The sequence below is a fragment of the Pan paniscus genome, chromosome 12 (genome assembly GCF_029289425.2).
Source record: "Pan paniscus chromosome 12, NHGRI_mPanPan1-v2.0_pri, whole genome shotgun sequence".
Classification (NCBI taxonomy): domain Eukaryota; kingdom Metazoa; phylum Chordata; class Mammalia; order Primates; family Hominidae; genus Pan; species Pan paniscus.
In genome coordinates this window covers 17422441-17444833 of record NC_073261.2, presented here as the reverse complement: position 1 = coordinate 17444833, position 22393 = coordinate 17422441, and the positions used below count along the sequence as shown (strand labels likewise).

The 22393-nt window shown below is 37.7% G+C and overlaps 1 pseudogene; it reads right to left on the bottom strand.

Moving 5' to 3' along the window:
- Positions 1 to 268: 268 nt before the first annotated feature.
- LOC106634487 (ankyrin repeat domain-containing protein 36B-like) lies at positions 269 to 14838 on the bottom strand (annotated as a pseudogene).
- Between the last annotated feature and the right edge of the window lie 7555 nt (positions 14839 to 22393).

Sequence of the window (22393 nt, the reverse complement as noted above, 5' to 3'; positions counted from 1 at the left end):
CTACATATGGAATGACCTCATGCTTTTCAACAGTCGCGTATTAGTTGGTTATGTATATATCTGTCATACAAATGCCTAGAAGTGAAATTGCTGGGTCAAAGGTGAGTGCGCTTAAAATTTTGTATTAATATCTGCAAATAGCCCCCCATGGGAGTTGTATCAGCCATCTATAAGCGTCTTTGTTCTCCATACTCTCATTAGGACAGATCAGGCTCTCTTTGACTTTTGCCAATCTGATTGATGAAAAAATATGTCTTTTTTTAAAAAATTATACTTTAAGTTCTAGGGTACATGTGCACAACGTGCAGGTTTGTTACGTATGTATACATGTGCCACATTGGTGTGCTGCACCTGTTAACTCGTCATTTACATTAGGTATATCTCCTAACGCTATTCCTCCTCCCTCCTCCCACCCCATGGCAGGCCCCAGTGTGTGGTATTTCCCACCCTGTGTCCAAGTGTTCTCATTGTTCAATTCCCACCTATGAGTGAGAACATGCGGTGTTTGGTTTTCTGTCCTTGCGATAGTTTGCTCAGAATGATGGTTTCCAGCTTCACCCATGTCCCTGCAAAGGACATGAACTCATCCCTTTTTATGGCTCCATAGTATTCCGTGGTGTATATGTGCCACATTTTCTTAATCCAGTCTATCATTGATGGACATTTGGCTTGGTTCCAAGTCTTTGCTATTGTGAATAGTGCCACACTAAACATACGTATGCATGTGTCTTTATAGCAGCATGATTTATAATCCTTTGGGTATATACCCAGTAATGGGATGGCTGGGTCAAATGATATTTCTAGTTCTAGATCCTTGAGCAATCGCCACACTGTCTTCTGCAATGGTTGAACTAGTTTACAGTCCCACCAACAGTGTAAAAGTGTTCCTATTTCTTCACATCTTCTCCAGCACCTGTTGTTTCCTGACTTTTTAATGATTGCCATTCTAACTGGTGTGAGATGGTATCTCACTGTGGTTTTAATTTGCATTTCTCTGATGGACAGTGATGAGCATTTTTTCATGTGTCTGTTGGCTGCATAAATGTCTTCTTTTGAGAAGTGTCTGTTCATATCCTTCGCCCACTTTTTGATGGGGTTGTTTGATTTTTTTCTAGTAAATTTGTTTAAGTTCTTTCTAGATTCTAGATATTATCCCTTTGTCAGATGAGTAGATTGCAAAATTTTTCTCCCATTCTGTAGGTTGCCTGTTTACTCTGATGGTAGTTTCCTTTGCTGTGCAGAAGCTCTTTAGTTTAATTAGATCCCATTTGTCAATTTTGGCTTTTGTTGCCATTGCTTTTGGCATTTTAGACATGAAGTCCTTGCCCATGCCTGTGTCCTGAATGGTATTGCCTAGGTTTTCTAGGGTTTTTATGGTTTTAGGTCTAACATTTAAATCTGTAATCCATCTTGAATTAATTTTTGTATAAGGTGTAAGGAAGGGATCAAGTTTCAGCTTTCTACATATGGCTAGCCAGTTTTCCCAGCACCATTTATTAAATAGGGAATCCTTTCCCCATTTCTTGTTTTTGTCTTTATTGTCTTAATTTGCATTTCTGTCATGAATTAGGCCAAATATACTTTGTAAGAGCTATGTGTGTTTTCCTTGCCTGTGAACTCTACCCTTTGTCCATTTTTCATTTGGATTGTTCTTTTTCTTGCCCCCGACACAGACAGTGATGCCCCGGATAGCACCCCAACCCACTCCCCACCACGGGCAGTGCAGCCCCAGATAGTGCACCTACCCCACAGCCTTTCTACCACTCTGGCCGTGCTGCAGTCTCCGTCGTTGTCACCACCAACCGCAGCAAGGCGAGCCATGGTGCCACACCCAGCTAATTTTTGTATTTTTAGTGGAGACAGAGTTTCACTATTGTTGGCCAGGCTGGTCTCAAACTCCTGACTTCGTGATCCACCCGCCTCAGCCTCCCAAAGTGCTGGGATTACAGGCATGAGCCACCACGCCCAGCCGAGAGATTTTTAAAAGAATCTTTGCTAAATATTCATAAAGGCTCTTTCTGGATGGTAACATTTAAGGTGAGTTTAAATTCATATTATTGTTTGAATTTCTATAATGTATGCATCACTTCTACAGAAATCTAGCGATGGCATTTCGCTACAAAGTGAAAAAACCTTGTTCAATGGGAAGGATGGGTGAAAATCAAAAGGTATTAGAAAAGGAATAAATGTAATTAGGGCTGCCCAGCAACGGAACACAGCAGTCTGCTTTACAAAGGTTGATCCACTGGCTTTGGAAGTATCCTGGCAGAAGAGGATGAAGGGCTGTCTCTGCAGAGATTTCACCCTGTGCCTCCAGCCTTGAGTCCATGCATCTGAAGCCATGACTGTGCTGCAGTTGGCTACTGTCCAGCCACATTTGGGAGGTACTGGTCTCAAAATGTTTAAAAGGGAAAAACAGAATGAGAAGGGCAGGTACCAGATTATAGTTTGGTCAACTGGGACTAACATTGCAGTTTTAGCCAAATATTTGCCATCTTTGTAGTGGAAGACTTTGACATGTAAGTTCTAAATTATACTTTTATTTATAAATAACTGTAGCTTAATGAGATGGCTTCTGTTAGTACTTGAGGCCATCTATTGAAGGTTTACTGAATCCTTCCAAGGCATGTGAATCAGTGCTCCTCAGCAAAGCAGTGACAAACCTGCTTTTCCCTGGTTTCCCCAACTGTGTAAAACCTTATTAAAGAATTCCTGAACAATATAAAGTTCCCTCAGCAAGACGGAACTTCCCAAGCTCTTGTCTCAGGAGAGAATGTGGATTATAGAAAGATTGTGGGTGTGAGTGGAGTGGGAAGTTATTGAAGTAATAAGATTTTCAGGCTGGGTGCAGTGGCTCATGCCTGTAATCCCAGCACTTTGGGAGGCTGAGGCTGGTGGATCACCTGAGGTCAGGAGTTTGAGACCACCTGGCCAACATGGTGAAACCTCGTCTCTACTAAAAATACAAAAAGTAGTCAGGCATAGTGGCATGTGTCTGTAATCCCAGCTACTGGGGAGGCTGAGGCAGGAGAATCCCTTGAACCAGGGAGGCGGAGGTTGCAGTGAGCCAAGATTGCGCTACTGCACTCTCCCGCCTGGGCGACATGACCGAACTCCTTCCCCTAGCTGCCAAAAAAAAAAAAAAAAAAAATTTCTTTTAGGCAAGGAAACAAATCATAAAAACAAGATTGGGAAACAGAAGTATGATGCTGCAATTGGTAAACTTTGATGAAACAAAATTTTAAAATAAAGGATATTGAGATTTAGAACAAAGTTTATGATAAAAGTGTAAAAAATACATTATTTTTCAGAATACATAAATAACTCTTATAAATCATCAACAAAAAAGATAATCGATTAAAACATCATCAAAGGAAATGACATTTTTTCAAAGAATATAGACAAATGGCCAGTAACCACATGAAAAGATGCTCAACATCATTCCTGCACATTTTATGAATGACAGCTTTTAAACTAGCTAATGAACTCTGGTGGAAATGAGCGTGCCCATTTTTGGGTGCATCAACCTGGATTTGGGCTGCTGCTTGCCTGGCCCAGCAGTGTTTCCACTTTGCAAGAGAAAGAGGAAGCTGTACTCTTGTGCCTGCAGGAAGGAAGAGTGGGGCCTCCACTGGCCTGCTGAAAGAAGATTGAATCAGACCAGATTTTTCATCCCCTCTTGTGGGATATCTCACCACTGTTTGCCTTTGGTGTTTGGCCTTCCAAACTGCGTATCTGCATTCTGACATTTTGTGCCCTTTATTGCAGAAACAAGGAACAGATCCTTTAACTCCACTTTCCTCACCCCTTTCCCAGTACACACTACTCACTAAGGCAGTCTGATATTCAATGCAGCTGTCCCCAGAGAGGGGCTGATCTGCTCTCTTGACTTTTTATTAAGTCATGGTCAGGGCAAAAGGGGTGAGAGATGGTGTAAATCTATTTTGAAAAATTTTGAAAATGCAGAATTTCACCTTGACCATTTCCCTGGGCTTAATGTGTCTCTCCCTACCGTAATCCCATGTCAGTTTGGCTGAAAGGTGACTTAAGGACTTTGGACTTATCTCTGTTTAAGTTGTATGTAAATGTTCTCCTCTGAAATGGCATCTGCTTCTCTTGCACCCTATCTTTGTGGACAAAAGTTCTTGGTTATTGTCGAGGATGACTGGAAGTTAAAATTTATCAAAGCTTAGGTACACATATGATATATGGTGCCAATTGCAGTAGGGAGAAATGTAAAAAAAATTTTAAGGTACAGTATTAAATCATAACTCCCTAAAATTAGCTCTAGTACATAATGTGCTACTGGAATAATTTTGTAGCCACTTGCTGTTGCTATTGCAGTGAGCTCAAGTGTTATATCACTTAAAGTGCTGGTGATGCTAATCTCCAGATGGAATAATTTGTCTCTCCAGAAAACTGCATTTTGCAGTAAAAAGTGATCTCTCATGGTTCTCGTGTATTGTTCATTGTTACTAGCACAATAATGTGGACCGTGACACCATGGAAGCCATACAAAGGGCTACTAGTGATGCTGGAAGTACTACAAATATATTCTCTTTCTTAATGGCTTTCTTAATAACATTTCTTTGCTCTAGTTTAACAGTCTAGAATTCATAGAACATAAACATGTGTTAATTGACTGTTTATGTTATAGGTAAGGTTTCTGGTCAACAGTCAGCCATCAGTAGTTACATTTTTGTGAAGTCTAAAATTGTATGTGGATTATCAACTGTGGAGAGGTGTCAGTGTGCCCTAGTGCCTGCATTAAGGATCAACTGTACTAAAGGGAAAAACTAGAATAAACACTGTGAAACTGGATTAGAATTGAAAGTATTGGTGAGAACCCATGGTTTTCAACATATTTTAATAGAGAAATATAGGTGAATGTACGTGTGCATGTATGCGTATTTATGTATACCCATGTATTGCCCTGCTCTTTCACTGAGGAAGCCTGTGAGCAATGAAAACCCCTGCAGCCATACACTCACCTATCACAGTGAGCACCCAAAACCTTGGTTTTTAGATATTATTCTCTCCTCAAAAGAAATCAGGTTTTCTAAGAAAAATGGCTGATTCCAGGCCTGAAGCACAGAAAATATAAGCTTGGAGCATCTTGTACCAGAAAGTAAAGTGCTCAAGGAGTAATGGGGACAGGCCACAAAGATGTGAAGCCAGCTTGAAATGGCTGCCATTGGCCAAATCTGGGAGCACCTGAGCACCACAATCACAAGACTTCTCTTTTCCTATTTGTTTGTTGGTTTTGTTTTAATAATTTATCCATGCAGAACAAATGGAAGAATACGAGAATCATCATCTAGAAATCATCATCATAATTATTTCAAGTAAGACTAATCAGTGAAATGCTACTCTAGTGGGTGAAATTCTGAGGAGTAGCCAGATATTTACAGAGCTTCAAAGTATCTTCACATGGATAGTAGGAAATACAAAGGGTAAATAATAACTTTACCATGGACAAACCTGGCAGATTCTCCTTAACTAAATAATCAAAGTCAACACTGGCCAGTAATGGAACCAAGTGAAAGCATATGCCTCCAGACATGCTGCACTGGGAAGAACTCAGCCTCACTTGTGCAACATTCCTGCCCGAATGGCATAACCTAAATCTAAGTATGAGGAAACATCGTATGAACCCAAATTGAGAGAAAATCTACAAAATAACTGGCCTACACTTTTCAAAAACATAAATGCCATGAAAATCAAAGACTAAGGAACTGTGTCAGATTAAAAAAGACTAAAGAAACAGGACAATTGAACACAACACACCATGGATTGTGAAAATCCACCCACTTGGATTTTCTTTGACTACAAAAGATATTATGGAGACAGTTGGCATCTCTGAATAAGGTCTGTAGATGATTAGATATTAACATTAGCCAAATTTGGCCGGGCGCAGTGGCTCATGCCTGTAATCCCAGCACTTTGGGAGGCCAAGGTGGGCAGATCACGAGGTCAGGAGATCAAGACCATCATGGCTAACATGGTGAAACCCCGTCTCTACCAAAAATACAAAATATTAGCTGGGCATGGTGGCGGGCGCCTGTAGTCCCAGCTATTCGGGAGGCTGAGGCAGGAGAATGGCGTGAACCCGGGAGGCGGAGCTTGCAGTGAGCCGAGATCGCACCACTGCACTCCAGCCTGGGTGATAGAGCAAGACTCCATCTCAGAAAAAAAAAAAATTCCTTGTTTTTAGGAAAAACACACTAAAATACTAGAAGTAAAGAGGAATTGGATCCCCAACTTACAAACAGTTCAGGAAAAATGTCTACGTTATATATCTACGTTTATATTTATCTAGAAAGAGAAAAGGAGAAAGAATAAAGCAAATGTATGTGGTCAAATCTTAGCATTTGGTAAACTGTATCCAAGAATTCTTTGTATTTTTTTTTTCTTTAAGTCTGGAATTATCAATTAAAACATATCTAAAAAGAAAAATCAATTTTAAAAAATATTAACAAATTATAAACTTTGAAATGAAACATGAATCCATATTGATACAAATAAACAAATTGAAAGTTCAATGAGGAACAAATATATTTACAAAGTCTCAAATCTCCTCCCCACAAACTACTAACTACAAGGTGAAAAAGTAACGTAACAGGAGAAACCCAGAAAATACCACTATTGGTGATCAAGGCTAACGTCACCAGTAATATGACAAATCAAAATTTTAGGTCACATGATAGGATGCAATGAGATCACAAGATACTCATTAAAAAATTATGATCTAAGTAATCATAAAGAAACATCAGAGAAACCCAACTGAGGAAGCTTCTACATTACTGGACTTTATTCTTCAAAAGATTCAAGGTCATGAAGGCTAAGAAAAGACTGAGGATCTGTTCTAAAGAACCTAAGAGACATGACAACTAAATGCAATCCATGGTTCTGAATGGGATTCTTTTGCTATAAAGGACATTATAGACAAGTAATACAACTTGAAAAGAATCTGAGGATAACATGATAGAATGTATACATGTTACTTTCTGATTATGAAAATTGGATTGTAGCTATATAGAATGCCCTGACTTGTAGAAACACTCACTAAAGTAATCAGGGGTGATGGGGTAATGTCAGCAATTTATTCTCAAGTGGCTGCAAGGGAAAAAGTTGTTTGTATGAAAACTTGGAACTTTTCTCTAATTGTTTTTTTGTTTGTTTGTTTTTGTTTTTGTTTTGAGATGGAGTTTCACTCTTGTTGTCCAGGCTCGAGAGCAATGGTATAATCTCAGCTCACTGCAACCTCTGTCTGCCAGGTTAAAGCGATTCTCCTGCCTCAGCCTCCCAAGTAGCTGGGATTACAGGCATGAGCCACCGCGCCCAGCTAATTTTTTGTATTTAGTAGAGATGGGGTTTCACCATGTTGGTCAGGCTGGTTTCGAACTCCTGACCTCAGGTGATCCACCCCCCCCCCCCTTCAGCCTCCCAAAGTGCTGGGATTACAGGCGTGAGGCACCACGCCCAGAACTTTTCTCTAATTTTAAGACTGTTTCTAAAAAGTTAATCAAAAATTAAAAAACAGAAATGGTGAACAGCCTTAGGCAAACCTTATTTTTCCATTCAACATTCTATATAATTCAGTGTTGAAAATTAAAATTATATAAGTTTTATAGAATGTAATAATTGTAATACATCTAATATTGACGATGGCCACGATACCAGTGTATCAAAATGATGTCTGTCTATATCTAAATCTAAATCCCTATATATAGTGGTAAAAAGTATAAAGTACAAGTAAGTCATCAATTCACTAAAGTATTAATGACAACTTTGTTGTTTAATTGTTTAAACAGCTGAAATTTGGGCAGTTTGAGTATGTAAAACTGAAAAATTCTGGTTTTCATTTGCAAGATTCACTTAAAAGTTAAAGAGGCCAAGAAACATCATTTAAAACACTGTATCAGTTGTCATCAGACATATAAGATACAAAAATACTTTCATTTAATAAACATCTTTGCAGTCACACATTTAATGAGAAAATATCATGTGAACAGTCTAGTAATACAATTTTATTATCTTTCAGAATTTTGTCAGCACGTATTATTTTTTGTTTTGTTTTGTTTTGAGATGGAGTCACTCTGTTGCTCAGGCTGGAGTGCAGTAGCGCGATCTTGGCTCACTGAAACCTCTACCTCCCGGGTTCAGGCAGTTCTCCCACCTCAGCCTCCTGAATAGCTGAGACTACAGGTATGTGCTACCATGCCCGGCTAATTTTTGTATTTTCAGTAGAGACGGGGTTTCACAATACTAGCCAGGCTAGTCTTGAACTCCTGACCTCAAATGATCCGCCCGCCTCAGCCTCCCAAAGTGCTAAGAATACAGGCATGAGCCATTGCACCCAGCCAGCACATATTCTTGTTATGTTTTTAAAACTAGTTATTAAATTAGATTTTACTCATTAGTAGATTCTAGTGCAGAAGCTATAGAGCAGCAGTCCCCAGCCTTTTTGGCACCAGGCACCAGTTACATGGAAGATAATTTTTCCACAGATGGGGGTTTGGGGGATGGTTTCAGGATGATGATTCAAGCACATTACATCTATTGTGCACTTTATTTCTATTATTACTACATTGTAATACATAATGAAATAATTACACAACTCATGATAATGTAGAATCAATGGGAGTCCTGAGCTTGTTTTTCTGCAACTAGATGGTCCCATCGTGAAGAGATAGGAGACAATGACATATCATCAGGCATTAGAGTCTCATAAGGAGCATGTGACCTAGATCCCTTGAACGTGCAGTTCACAATAGGATTTTCACTCCTATGAGAATCTAATGCCTTTGCTGATCTGACAGGAGGCAGAGCTCAGGTGATAATGTGAGCAACGGGGAGTGGCTGGAAATACAGATAAAGCTTCACTCGCTTGCCTGCCACTCACCTCCTGCTGTGCAGCCTGGTTCCTAACAGGTCATGGACCTGTCCATGCTTTGCGGGCTGGGGACCCCTGCAAGGATCCAGATTTAAATTCAGAAGAAGCTAGAATGAAAAAGAATTATATTCTTTATCTAAATGATTTCACAGTTAATTAAGAGAAAATAAAAGTTGAAAAGTTTATCAGTGTTAATAAGAATGAAAATTATGTACAATACGCAATTAGTATTAAATATAATTTGCCCATAGTTGCACACTGAATTCAGTATCATGGTGCTTAAGTATCAGAGCTTCTGGTTTTCTCACTCTTCATTCATGTATTCAGTAACCATGTGCTAAGGTACTAGGACAAGTACTGGAATTACAAGATAAAGATGATACGGTCCACCCCTGAACAACTGTATGCTATAATCTGAAAAAACAAACAGGCAATTCCCATATAGAGTCATACGTACAATGACAGGCATAAGACAGCACTTATTGGAAGACATAGAAGGGATACTAGCCCAGGTTTGTGTCAATATTGTAGGCTTTTTGGTAGAGGCAATTCATAGGTTGATATCTGAAGGGGAAGGAAAGCACACGTAGGATAGAGGGAAGAAGTAAATGCAAACAGCTGGAGGTGAAGACGATCACTGTGGAGCTCCATGTAGTCTAGTTTGGCTGGATGCTAGAACAAAGGGGCAGAGTATGGTAAGTGGTGAAAGATAAGGCTGAATAACTTGACAAGAACCACACTGATGTGGGAGTTTTGATTCCTTGCTAAGGAATTTGCAACTTTTCCCAGGGGCAAAAGTAAACCAATGACAAAGTCAGTGACTGGAGATTTAAAATGTCACTGGTCAAGTGACTGCTTGTGACCTGTAATGGCTTAACTAATTATTATCACATGAGTGTGGGGTCTGTTCGCCTTAAATCACTACCATAACCTTGAGAAGTTGATGAAGCCTTTGTTTTCTGAGAACAGTTTCAGTGTGCAGGCTGACAGTTCCATAGGGATGGCAGAAGAAAAGTGTAGGGCCAGAAAAAAAGGGATACACAGACTTCTTGTGATTTTTTTTAAAGCTATGGAACATGATGAATTAACAAGGCATAAGTATGAATTCATAAGTATGAATTCACTATGAATGTTTATGTTTTCACATCTTTCACTAGATGTAAGAAAAAATATTTAATATAGTATTTATTAACCAAGCAATGCAGAGGAATACCATTCACTACTTAAGAGTTTATTTCAGAAATCAATGATTTGAATTTAATTCATAAATTTTGGCAACATACCTTCATCTACTTCTGTAGTTCCATTTTCTTGTAACACCTGCTGCAGCTGAAATAAATATTATAATGTTTCAGTCAAACAAGGGCTATTATCATGTAAACCCATTGTAAGTCAAGGAGCATCTGTACTGTAGATTGATCATCCCTAATCTAAAAATCTGAAATCCAAAATGCTCTATAATCTGAAACTTTTTGAGCACGGACATGACACCACAACTGCAACGTTCCACACCTGACCTCATGTGACCGGCTCCGGTGAAAACAGTAAAAACTTTGTTACCTGCAAAAAATTACTGTAAAACATTGTAGAGAATTACCTTCAGGCTATGTGCATAAGGTATATATGAAACATAAATGAATTTCATGTTTAGACTCAGGTACCATCCCCAAGATATTTCATTAGGTATATACAAATATTCCAAAATCTGAAAAAAATCTACTTTTGGTCCCAAGCATTTTGGACAAGGGTTATTTAACCCGTCCTCTGGAAAAATTAAATTCCTTTTCAGTATGACAGAAACTAAGAGATCAGCTTACCAAACTTGAACGCTGCAGGATTTTCTCAAGCCGCTCAATTTGGTCATCTTGCTTTTTAATAGTTTTTCTTATCACGGCATTTTCTACTTCAAGCCTAAAATGTGCATTTTAAAATAATTACTCTCACACATAATTTTTTTTAAATCATGTAAATTCTAAACAAACTTCTGAAGGTATAATTACACAAATTCTTAGCGATCGCAAAAGTAGATGATTGGGCTACTGTGTCATTTTTCTACCTGTGTTTTCTTGATAATATGCAAAATTTAGGAATAATGTAGAAAAATGATGTATTTCAATATAGCTTACAAATGAAACTTTTCCTTGGCTTCACAAAGACATACATATTATCATAGCTGATACAGTTCTCATACTACAGGGCTCTTTTGCTTTATAAATACTCAACTTATTTTGTGTGCTGCTTCACATTGTATTTTTGTGCATGGCCTTCTGTCTCCATAGTACGTCTTATAGTTGCTGTAAGTTGATCCTGTATTTCTTGAAACTAAAACAAAGAATTAAAAAAAAAAACCATTTACATTTGGAAATGACCTAAATGTCCATCAGTAGATGAATGAATCAACAAAATATATATAAAATATTTATAGACTATCACAATCTTTTTTTATTTAAAAAAGGTCATAATCTAGGAGAAATCATCCCATTACCTGTTTTTTGTAATTAATTTTAGTGGGACACTGCTACACCCCTTCAATCTGCATATTGTTCATGGCTACTTTTGTGCTATCACTGCAGGGCTGAGTTATTGCAACAAGGATCTTATGGCTCACAAAGCCTTAAATAATACTATCTGGCCCTTTACAGAAAGTTCACAGACCCCTGCTCTAGGACTAAAACACAACATTCTTCTTGCTTTTGAATTACATTTTATCAGATAAATACTCAAAGTTACAAACTGGTAAAATGAGGAAAGAGAAAGGATTACCTCATGGTAAGCATTTATATTTCTGAATTCCAAACATTACCACATCAACTATAATTTTATTTTTTGTATGTATGCATTTAGTTGTAGCAAAGCAACTTGCACATTTTTAATATTTAAAACTAAACATCATCTTTCCTTTCTAGGGAAACAACAAGAAAATTTAAAAATAAGCAAGAACAAAATTAAAATAGACAAAGTCAGTTCCAAATAAGATCCTACAGGATCTTACTGACTCTCCCATTGAGTAGTAGGACTCAAATCATCATTAGGAGAGAAGTAATTTAAAAGCGTCATCTTAAACTGCAAGGATGTCCATTAAACATGCCAAAGGAGGCCAGGCATGGTGGCTCATGCCTGTGATCCCAGCATTTTGGGAGGTCGAGGTGGACGGATCACAAGGTCAGGAGTTCAAGACCAGCCTGACCAACATGGAGAAACCCTGTCTCTACTAAAAAAAATACAAAAAAATTAGCCGGGCGTGGTGGCAGGCACTTGGGAAGGCTGAGGCAGGAGAATCGCTTGAACCCAGGAGGCCGAGGTTGCGGTAAGCTGAGATCACGCCATTGCACTCCAGCCCGGGCAACAAGAGCAAAACTCCATCTCAAAAAAAAAAAAAAAAAAAAAATGCCAAAGGAGAAGCCCTGTTGTCTAAATGCCCACTTAACCCACCCAAACGTCTCAAACCCATCCTTCGCTGACCTTCTATAACCCCCTTTTTAGTTTAGTTTTTTTATAAACAAGAGAAAATAGATACATGTTGGCAAATGCTAACTGTCCGTATTCATATAGAGACAGAGTGTGCTCTCTGAGCCCAATACAAAGAGAGAGTAAGGATTTTCATCAAAATAAAAATGTATTCAGTAGAATGGCCCTTCTGTACAAGTTAACCTGAAATCTATGAAATAAGTATACACAGGTTCTTTATTCATTCAGAAAAGTAGAGATTAAAAATAAGATAATTTTCTGAAACATTCCATTAGACATTATTCTCTGAATTGATCTGGCTTGCCTCGCCATGGCAATAGAGAAATCACTAAAAATAGACTGTTTAACAGGAAAAACTCTCTCGGAACTTCTGTGAGAAATGATGCATAATTCTCAACTTTACTAAGGTTAACTATTTAAGAAAAAAAATATATGTATAAAAAATGGCAGAATGAAGACCAGAGATTAAGATATAGGTGCATTATAAAGCTAATAAAATTTTAATAAAATTAATAATAATGAAAATACAGAAGAAAGCCATCCACTAAAATTAGTACCCCAAAACACTTTATATTAGTTAACCAGCTACAGATTAACTGTTGTTGACATGTGAAGTTTCATACATACTCGACTTCTCATCTGGCCTAATTTCTTCCTTGAATCCTGCATCTCACTTTCTAATGGATGCAGTGACGCGATGAAGCATCCAGCAAAGCTTTTGATGTTGATTCTTTGGGACATCACCCAGTTTTTGTTGAAGTTGTCTCACAACTACCTGATGTTATTTTTGTTACTGATTTTACAAATCACCTTATTATTAAGTCATTAATAATATTTAACTCTGAAGTATACACTTTGAAAAATATCACCACACAGACCGATTCACCTTCTTTTCCTCATGTGTACACATCCCTGTTCATTACTGAATCCAGTTAAGGATACAGAAGGTGTTATCTTCCTGCCAAACTGATATTGTTACTCACACAACATATTCAGCCCACTAGTCATTCCTCCCCTGATGAACTTGCAATGCTTAAAAACCTTCTGAAGTCTCAAAAAGAAATGAGTATGTGGGTGAGACTGATGGTAGGAAATTACACACTGTGGAATGATTTCCCTCTTTTTTTATTAGAAACTCAGATCAACCTCAGAGTTCCTCACATTAAATCATCTGCTTAAATCCTTCCAATAGATGTCTATCTCAGAAGAAAAGTAAAATTCCAGTGGCCTTAGATGCTCTGAGTAACCTGCCCTCCACCTCCCGCCCTGACTCAGCTGCTATATCTCTCCTCCCTACTCACTCCATTCCTACTCTACGTGAATCCTGTCACTCCTCATTAGTCTGAAATCCTCCTTGGTCTGAAAATGGGGATCCAGTGTCAAACGAATAAATCACAGATAGCTATGCCTCTCTTTGTCCTGGACAAAGTTATATCCAAATGATAGTAATTGAGCCTTGAAATAAAAATTATGAACAAATTTTTAATTTAAAAAACTGAAAGTAAATTATAAATGTCAGTGGGAAGATTAAATCAAACATGGTTTGGCTAAAATTTGCCGCATTTTCCCCATATTATAATATAAGTAAAATTAGATGCCTTTGAAGAATGGAATGATCATACCCTACACATAATTTGAGATTGAAATAGTTTCAGATTTAAGTCTAATAGTTTCAGATTTAAGTCAAATTGACATGAAGAAAAACAAAATTGTACCAACTAAGATATATTTAAAGCTACTGAAGAAAAATAATTATGAAATAGGGAATACAGGTCATCTGGGAAATCTGAAATTAACTGTCAAAGTACTCCACTTAATTGAATCAATTTCAAAATACCATATTAGGTATGAGCATTTCCATATATCTGATTTATCATGGTCTTAAAATGTGGCAATATAAATATATTAAAATTGTTATTTCAGCAGCATAAGACTACATTATTAATATTTATCTATATTAACATTTTATAACTTAAAATTTCATAAGTGACACATTGACTTTAATCAGAGGAAAGCATCTCTCGGTTCTAACTTTGACTTGCTGGAAACAACGAATGTTTCTAAGCTGATATAGCAGATATATTTATCACATGTATCCTTTTTTATATTCAACTAGATTCAACATTTAGCTGTACCAAATATTACTTTAAATTTTACTTCAGGAAGTTTGAAAATACTTATTTTTTTTTTGATACTTATGTCTCTTTCTGCTTTCTCTTTTTCATATTGACATTTTCTTTCAAATGATTACATTCATTGATCAACTTCTTATTGTCTTCTAGCAAAAGATGGTGCCCTCTGCACTCAGCTTGAAGGTTTTGTACTCTAGCATCACATTTGGCTTGAATATTAATTGTTTTCTTCTTGACTGTCAGCTTTGTTGCGAGCATCATCCAGTTGCTCCTGAAACAACATATTTTGTCTTTGTAGTTGACATAATAATCTTTGCTGCTTTTCTATGTGTTATTTATTTGATCTTGGTCATTTTTGTACATTTTTTCAATGTTCTTCATTTGACACTGTATTTGATTTAGGTCTCTTTGTACGTGTTCAAAAACAAAAGCCTTTTCTTTCAAAGCCTCTCTTGTGTAATGGAGCTCAGTTTCGAGGCCCCTGGACTTACTCTCAGCTTTAGAAAGTTGCTGAAAAAGAATCAGAAGATGAGAATTCAAATTTTCCTGTAAATGACACCATTTATCTACTGTCCTCTGAAAAGCAAGCTCTTGGTCTTTCTGATGAGTGACTTTGGGTTTTTTTGTGTCTATTTCCAGCCTGAGCCTGGCAATTTCATCTTGCATCAAGTGTTTTTCATGCAGCAGGTCTTCTTCTTTTTCATGAGTATCAGAAATCTAAGTAAAACAAAGAAAACGGCCGGGCCCGGTGGCTCACGCCAGTAATCCCAGCACTTTGGGAGGCCGAGGCGGGTGGATCACGAGGTCAGGAGATCGAGACCATCCTGGCTAATACGGTGAAACCCCGTCTCTACTAAAAATACAAAAAAATTAGGCAGGCGTGGTGGTGAGTGCCTGTAGTCCCAGCTACTCGGGAGGCTGAGGCAGGGGAATGGCGTGAACCCGGGAGGCAGAGGTTGCAGTGAGCCGAGATCGCGCCACTGCATCCAGCCTGGGCGACAGAGCAAGACTCCGTCTCAAAACAAAACAAAACAAAACAACAACAACAAAAAAAACAAAGAAAACTTGTAACTAGTACCCAATAGTATTACGTATTATGATTGCTTCTGAAATTAAATAATAACCTGTACATTTATACAATGAGAGGGTTGCCATAACTGGATATCTAACTGGGAAAAAAAAAAAGTTGAGTCAAAACCTCAAACCTCATAAAGCATAAATTTCCCAAAGTTTAAAAATGTATCTGAAGACAGTGAATCCATGAAAGCAAAAAAAAAAAAAAAAAACCATTAGATAATTTTTTTTAACTCTCAGAATTAAGAAAGACTTCTACTGAATTACAACAAACCCCAAGGCATAAAGAATTAATAACTACAACTACATTAAAAAATTAGGTTTACACTCTAACATCTAACCTATACCTCTCCCTATAGTATGTTAAATTGTCCATAATTTCTATTGCTTAAAATTGTAATTCAATGTTTGCTGTTACCTTATTAGTTCAAATGAATTTCATTTAACTAATATCAACACTTGTATATAACCCTCATAAATTATTCCCACCACTTCTTTCCTCTTTATTTAGCACTAGTTATGTCTTGAACTGCTCTCCAATGGTTCTTCTTCCCAATTTCAGTGTAGGGAAGTCTATAATCTTAGTACTCAGATCATGGCCAAGGACCAGCAGCATCAGGGTCACCCGAGAACTTACTACAAACAAAGAATCTCAGGCGTGCTGAATTAGAACGTGCAGCTTCAATGCAGCCAAAATCAAATCATCTTTTGTGCAAATATTCTAAATGTATCAGAAGTGAGTTCACTTATAGAGTCATAATTCAAAAAATCATTTTCTTTATACTCATGAAGGCTCCTGATATTCCTACAGTTCCTGGATTCACCCTCTTGCTGTCTCTTCATCCACTTTTGCAAAAACATACATGTCAAAGAAATAATGTGTAACCAGATTCCCATGAAAATAAACAAAATCTCTAACCAGAGACTTATTTTCTTATTAATAACCAACCAAATATATATATATATGTACATATATATATATGTCATGATTGCCAAGATTATTGGCAGTTACCCTTTTAGTACTCAAGAAATGCATTCTTTGATTCCTTGTTCCTAAAAGCTAGTTTGATATGATATACCATAGAGTTATCTCAGGTCCTTTTATGAAATAACTACCTCAGCAAACACAGCTTTCCTAAAGAAAAAAAAAAACTTTTTCTAGATTAAGCTGCATCCCAATATGCTAACTGACATGAATGAAACACATATCATTGATGTGCAAAACTTCTAGGGAGAAGAAATGAGACACTGTGGGTCACCCTTATCCTTCTAACTTCTGCTTTCCATTAAGTGATTCCCCACAAGTCTCCTCATCAGAAATCTCCAAATTACCTAGCTAGCTGCTTTCTTTGTTTACACCTGCCCAATTTGACATACACTCTTTTTCGTTCATAAATCTAATATCCATATTGGTGGACTTCATTCTTTGCCCTCCACATTCATTTCTTCATTATTCTCACCACCACTGTATTGTGACATCTGTACAATCCCATTCTGACCCATGTGAAGATAAGGTTTTGCTTCATTAAAATGTTAAATGTGTCAGACACTTGACTAACGTGTACAAATTCCTTCTTCACAAAAGCAGCCCCATGGTCTCCTCTCTCCCATAGACACTCTGTTTCACAGCTGTTCTTCACTCACATCGGTTTGAGTATCTATCATCTCTCATTTTGTCTCTATGCTTTCACCTCATATTATGAGTTATTATCATAGGCTCAGCAGCCTATCTTACCTATTTTCCTCTCCAGGCGACATTACTGAGCAATAAATTAGAATCTTCCAGGATATGAACACTTTTATATACACAAGACTTTGCGGAGCTATTTTATGTTTACGCATACCACCATTATGTTTATGCCTTCCAGAGAAATGGGCTCTGAAATGTTACTGAACATAACCTATTTAAAAACTTCTTTAACTACTATGACACCGTCTCTCCTCGATGCACCAGCATCTTCAGAAATAACTTGTGAAGACTTGAAAACATGTCAATCATTGACCTGAAAAATGAAGCGTTGACATAATTTTTTGCAGGTATAAATAAGACAAGCTGAGATCCTTACTAGATTCAAGAAGAGCAGAGTGCCATGAGACAGGAAATAAATATGGAACAGAAATATTTTCATTTGTAATGAAAATTCTATTTACAGTTTTCAGAAGATAAAAATACACACACACACACACACACACACACACATTCACACAGAAAAACCAGAGCAATATGGCTTTATAGGGTGTTCCTTCATCAAGGGTCTATTTGCCATTTGACATCCAGGAGCCCTCTATAGGGATCAACGAAGGGGTTCTAAATTGTGACCTGAGTAGTTTAGAGTTTAACATTCATGAAGGGGAGCCGAGAGGACAAGTTAACACTCTGACCATTGGCCATTTCCACTCCTTACTGTCATTCTCTGAAAAGCACACACTGGGGTTTCTCAGAGTCATGACATGTCAAAAAGACATGCTTTAAGGGGGAAACAGTTGCAATCAACACAGCCATGGAAGAGATACAGCTATGCTTGCTAGGATTTCCAATACTTCTGTTTCATTTCTAATATAGTACAGATCAATAAAAGCAACCACGTAAGCAAATCCATGTTGGTATATCATCATATTTATGTCCATATGGTATCAGCATGAAAAGACCTTAATTAAATATGCTGCAGTCATCACATGGCATATCATGAGGCCATACAATACATCAAGAAATACCTCAATAGGTCAATGTGGATAGATCTGAAATATATATCACGGATTTTACAAAGACCAAGTTGCAGTCATTATGTGCACTGTCTAAACTTTTCTACAAGACTTTAATACACAAAATCAGGATCCATCTGTTATCTATGAATGTGCACATACGTTGTAAGAGGTTTTTAATGTGCATTGGGGTGATTTCTTTTTTTTTTTTTTAATTTAATTCCAGCTCTTGGTTACATGTCGTCAATAAGTTTTAGTAGTATAGAAAACCCTAAGACCATAACAGCTCAAAATCACTGTCTTAAAAGGCTATGTCTACCAGAGTCAAGAAAGCATGACTACTTATTTTCTCATTTTTAAAAATCAGAGGTACCCCACACACACTCCCACATAAAACTGCACACAAGCTCTTTGGTTTAATTAGATACTATTTGTCAATTTTGGCTTTTGTTGCCATTGCTTTTGGTTTTTTAGTCATGAAGTTTTTGCCCATGCCTATGTCCTGAATGGCATTGCCTAGGTTTACTTCTAGGGTTTTTATGGTTTTAGGTCTTACAGTTAAGTCTTTAATCCATCTTGAGTTAATTTTTGCATAAGGTGTAAGGAAGGGGTCCAGTTTCAGTTTTCCATATAAGGCTAGCCAGTTTTCCCAACACCATTTATTAAATAGGGAATCCTTTCCCCATTGCTTGTTTTTGTCAGGTTTCTCAAAGATCAGATGGTTGTAGATGTATGACATTATTTCTGAGGCCTCTGTTCTGTTCCATTGGTCTATATATCTGTTTTGGTACCAGTACCATGCTATTTTGGTTACTGTAGCCTTGTAGTATAGTTTGAAGTCAGGTAGTGTGATGCCTCCAGCTTTTTTTTTTTTTTTTTTTTGCTTAGGATTGTCTTGGCTATATGGGCTATTTTTTGGTTCCATATGAAATTTAAAGTAGTTTTTTCTAATTCTGTGAAGAAAGTTAATGGTAGCTTGATGGGGATAGCATTCAATCTATAAATTACTTTGGGCAGTATGGCCATTTTCACAATATTGATTCTTTCTATCCACGAGCATGCAATGTTTTTCCATTTGTTTGTGTCCTTTCTTATTTCCTTGAGCAGTGGTTTGTAGTTCTTCTTGAAGAGGTCCTTCATATCCCTTGTGAGTTGTATTCCTGGGTATTTTATTCTCTTTGTAGTAATTGTGAATGGGAGTTCACTCATGATTTGGCTCTCTGTTTGCCTGTTATTGGTGTATAGAAATGCTTGTGATTTTTGCACATTGATTTTGTATCCTGAGACTTTGCTGAAGTTGCTTATCAGCTTAAGGAGACTTGGGGCTGAGACAATGCAGTTTTCTAAATATACAATCATGTCATCTGCAGAGACAATTTGACTTCCTCTCTTCCTATTTGAATACCTTTTATTTCTTTCTCTTGCCTGATTGCCCTGGCCAGAACTTCCAATACTATGATCAGAGTGAACAGGCAGCTGACAGAGTGGGAGAAAATTTTTGCAATCTCTCCATCTGACAAAGGGCTAATATCTACAATCTACAAGGAACTTAAACAAATTTACAAGAAAAGAACAAACAACCTCATCAAAAAGTGGGTGAAGGATATGAACAGACACTGCTCAAAAGAAGACATTTATGCAGCCAACAAACTTATGAAAAAAAGCTCATCATCACTGGTCATTAGAGAAATGCAAATCAAAACCACAATGAGATACCATCTCACGTCAGTTAGAATGGCAATCACTAAAAAGTCAGGAAACAACAGATGCTGGAGAGGATGTGGAGAAATAAGAATGCTTTTCCACTGTTGGTGGGAGTGTCAATTAGTTCAACCATTGTGGAAGACAGTGTGGTAATTCCTCAAGGATCTAGAACCAGAAATACCATTTGACCCAGCAAGCCCATTACTGGGCATATACCCACACTATATGTATAAACACACATACACACATACACACACACACACACACACACGTGTATGTATATATACACAGTGGCTTGTTCCTATAATCTCATATATATACATATATATGTGTATATATGTGTGTGTGTGTGTGTGTGTGTGTGTGTGTGTGTATACATATATTTATGAGACTCCAGTCTGGGCAACATAACAAGACTCTTATGTTTATTTAAAAAAAAAAAATCATGCAGGCTGGGCGCGGTGGCTCACGCCTGTAATCACAGCACTTTGGGAGGCTGAGGCAGGTGGATCACTTGAGGTCAGGAGTTCGAGACCAGCCTGGCCAACGTGGTAAAACCCCGTCTCTACAAAAATACAAAAAAAATTAGCCAAGTGAGGTGGCACTCATGTGTAATCCCAGCTACTCAGGAGGCTGAGACTGGAAAATCGCTTGAACCCAGGAGGCAGAGGTTGCAGTGAGCCGAGATCGTGCCATTGTACTCCAGCCTGGGCAACAGAGTGAGACTTCATCTCCAAAAAAAAAAAAAACATGCATACTTTTGTACATGCTTTAGACCTTGTAGGAAAAAAAAGTGTAAGACTTTGATGCTTGATTACAGAGACTCTCGTGATTTTTTACAAAGCAGTTCTTTAGAAACATACTTGGAGGCTATACTAAAATTATTAATTATACTATTTGTAGGCAACTAATGAATTAAGAAATCTTATTTCCCGTCTTATGTGCTTAACATATACTTATCAAACGCAAAGAAGAATATAATTTATCAAAATTTGATACCTTACAAGTGAACCTCAGTATAAAATAGTCATAATCCTAACAGAATCATATTAGACTGACAGAAAATGGCATCATTAGCAGAATCAATATAATGAGCAGACAGTGTCAAAGAACATGATTTCTGGACAAATGAACCAGGAGCAGCTAGAACAGAGTATACAGTAGTCTCTCTTATCTGCTGTATGTGTAGAAAACACATATTCAACATGATGTTCCTCTTCTCTCACACCACAACAACAATCATCAACACAGAAGATTTCTGTGACCAAATGTGTATTTTTCCCCAGCAACAAGCAATCAATCAATTCTGAGGCAGACACCAAATGGGTGCCCTCTAATTCTGGCACTATCTACTTGGGGATTGTGTCAGATCCCACAGGTCGAGGGCTCAGTACCACAAGGCTATTCCCCCACAGCAGTTACAAGTCTGGGCCTCCAGAACTTCTAATCAACTTCCAGTTGGACTTCAAGTTGGGTTTCCCAGGACCCCCTCTTTGGTTTGATTAATTTACTAGAGTGGCTCAGAGAACTCACGGAAACACATTTACCAGTTTCTTATAAAGAATATTAAAGGATACAGATAAAGAGATGCATAGTGCAAGATATTGGGGGAAAGTAACACGCTTCCATGTCCTCCCAGGGCACTCACCCTCTGGGAACATCCATGTATTCTCCATATGCCTCCATGTATTGGAGAGCTTCCAGGTAGCTGAACACAGCTATCTGGATGCTCTCCAAATCCAATCCTTTTGGGATTTTGTGAAAACTTCATTACATAGGCACCACTGATTAATTGAACATTCAGCCCTTCTCACATCCCAGGAGGTGAGGGGTGGGACTGGAAGTCCCAACCCTCTAATCACACCCTGATCTCTCTGATGATGGGCCACACCCTGAAGCTATCTGCAAGCTGCCTGCCATGAGTCAATCATTAGCATACAAATAACACCATGTTGGAAATTCTGAGGCTTTTAGGAGTTGTGTGACAGAAAATGGGGTTGAAGACCAAATATATATTTCATAATATGACATTGGTGGTTTTATTGACTGCAGATTCAGTTACCCATGGTCAACCATGGTCCAAAAATAAAATTCCAGATGTATATACATCATAAGGTTTAAACTGCATACGATTCTGAGTAGTGTGACAAAATCTGAGCCATTGAGCCATTACATCCCAGTCTGCCCAAGATGTGAATCATCCCTTTGTCAAGTGCGTACACATTATATATGCTATCTGCTCATTAGTCATTGACACAATCTGTTCCTAACATCCAACCAACAATATCATCATGGCTCATGGATCCAAGATCACCTGAAGCAGATGATCTTCTTTCTGATATATAGTCAAATAGAAGGTCAATAGTAGCCTAAGACTACGTGGCAATGCCTACTGCATTCGCCTCACTTATCACAT